The sequence below is a fragment of the Palaemon carinicauda genome, chromosome 29 (assembly GCF_036898095.1).
Source record: "Palaemon carinicauda isolate YSFRI2023 chromosome 29, ASM3689809v2, whole genome shotgun sequence".
Lineage (NCBI taxonomy): Eukaryota > Metazoa > Arthropoda > Malacostraca > Decapoda > Palaemonidae > Palaemon > Palaemon carinicauda.
In genome coordinates, this window is record NC_090753.1 from 67789092 (window position 1) to 67791591 (window position 2500).

At 33.0% G+C, this 2500-nt stretch overlaps 1 protein-coding gene across 1 annotated transcript in view; it reads left to right on the forward strand.

Moving 5' to 3' along the window:
* The first annotated feature begins 1732 nt into the window (after positions 1 to 1732).
* The window catches only part of LOC137622214 (aftiphilin-like), a 62951-nt gene continuing 62183 nt past the window's right edge, over positions 1733 to 2500 (forward strand). The window contains exons 1-2 of the mRNA XM_068352688.1: positions 1733 to 1853; positions 1981 to 2154. The gene's annotated coding sequence lies outside the window, so the exon portion shown is untranslated. The remainder of the gene's footprint in view (positions 1854 to 1980; positions 2155 to 2500) is intronic.

The following is a 2500-nucleotide window of genomic DNA, read 5'->3' on the forward strand; positions in this document are numbered from 1 at the left end:
TTCTCTTTGGTTACGGTTCATTTTTCCCTTTAACTACACACACACGCACACACACCGAATAGTCTGGTATATTCTTACAGACTCTCCTCTCAAACCAGTGTTCTCTAGTCTTGGGTAGTGCCCTAGCCTCTGTATCATGGTCTTACACTGTCTTGGGTTAGAGTTCTCTTGCTTGAGGGTACACTCGGGCACACTATTCTATCCTATTTCTCTTCCTCTTGTTTTGTCAAAGTTTTCATAGTTTATATAGGAGTTTTTTTAATGTCACTGTTCTTAAAGTATTTTATTTTTTCTTGTTTCCTTTCCTCACTGGGCTATTTTCCCTGTTTGAGGCCTTTGATATAACATTCTGATTTTCCAACTAGGGTTGTAGCTTAATAATAATAATAATAATAATAATAATAACAATAATAATAATAATAATAATAACGGACGTTGGTAAAAAGAAAGTTTTGAAATTATCAGTTTGGGCCAGAAGACTGGCCACTGGGGCCAGGGAGGCCATTCAGCCCCTAAGTATAATTGGAAAATCCATAGATACATTATTAATTCAAATTTAAGAAGTTGGACAGCAAAACTGAAGAAAGAAACGGTCATTGAATTGCTTTTATTCAGTAGTTTGTCTGCAGCATTGTATTAGACCTATTAAAAAAAAAATTCATCAGTTACCTTTTACACAGACACAATAGCTTAAATTAGAATACTATTTCTTTATATAGGTACTCTATAGGTACTCTAGCTTGCATACTTTTCTAATTTCCATAGGTTGATATATTGGACAACTTATTTGGTTAATGATTCAAATTTCCTTTAGTCTATGCTACCGTTTCTAAATTTTCTCCTTTCTCTACAGTCTACAGCGAAATAAATATAGAATAGCCACTGTAAAATTATTAATTTAGGAATAATGCATAATCTTAATACTATTTATACATTTCTGTCCATTGATGCAGTAAAATTAGCCATGAAATTTTGCGTAATATGAAAAGCGAAGATGTTAATTCTCGAAATTGTAGTTACCACGTGCAGTAGTATCTATCTGTCAGGGTAATTTCATTGATTCTTGATTTTGTAATTTTCAAAAAGTATATATCTATAGGTCTATGTATGCCACAGCTTATATAAGGACAACCAATCAGATTGGCCAATTGGCCAAAAGTATACATCTATAGGTCTATGTATGCCACAGCTTATATAAGGACAACCAATCAGATTGGCCAATTGGCCAAAAGTATACATCTATAGGTCTATGTATGCCACAGCTTATATAAGGACAACCAATCAGATTGGCCAATTGGCCAAAAGTATACATCTATAGGTCTATGTATGCCACAGCTTATATAAGGACAACCAATCAGATTGGCCAATTGGCCAAAAGTATACATATATAGGTCTATGTATGCCACAGCTTATATAAGGACAACCAATCAGATTGGCCAATTGGCCAAAAGTATATATCTATAGGTCTATGTATGCCACAGCTTATATAAGGACAACCAATCAGATTGGCCAATTGGCCAAAAGTATACATCTATAGGTCTATGTATGCCACAGCTTATATTAGGACAACCAATCAGATTGGCCAATCTGTCAAATAACACCTGCCAAAGTATGATTTTTTACAGGTGTGTGGACACATGTGAATGATTCACATGTGATATTTGTAATTTTTTTGAGACTGGTCGTTTATATAGATGCAAGTGTTGGTTTCGTGAGCGTTGGTGCTTTTTTGGAAAAGAAATATCAATAATTTCAGACATTTATAACGGAGAATTTGGTTTCTTATAGATTACTTTTGGTATAGATGAAGTGTTTTTCAAGTTGGAAATGTAGGCCTAATGGCTTCTAGAGATGTAAGTGTTAGTTTTGTGAGCATTGGTGTTTTTTGGAAAAGAAATATTAATCATTTCAGATAGATACAACGAAAATTTTGGCTTATTATCAATTTCTATTGCCTATAAAGAAAGTTTTTTTTTTCAGTTGGAGATGTAGGCCTAATGGCTTAAGTTGTGAAAATAATTACATAGCCAAATAAGGAAGAACTTTTCAGATCAGAAACCAGACGAAAAAGGACAAATAAAAGGATTAGTGATTAAATTATAGAGACCAATACTTCCATCTATGAAAACGACTAGCTACGGACTGTATTTACAGGTAGGCCTATTAAAAAAACAGACTCAATTGCGTCTATGTTGATACGAAGTGAATTTAAGTTCCTTTTACGATATGTAAATGTCTAATTTTATTATGGCTAAATAATTAGATATGCACACAGATTATTATTATTATTATTATTATTATTATTATTAGCTAAGCTACAATCCCTAGTTGGAAAAGCAAGATGCTATAAGCCCAAGGGCTCCAACAGAGAAAAATAGCCTATTGAGGAAAGGAAATAAGTTTTCAACCGTTCACACCCCTTACCCCTTTCCTAACTACAACACGCCAGTTTTTTTTTTTTTTTTTTTTTTTTTTTTTCTTTTTTTTTTTTTTTTTTTGG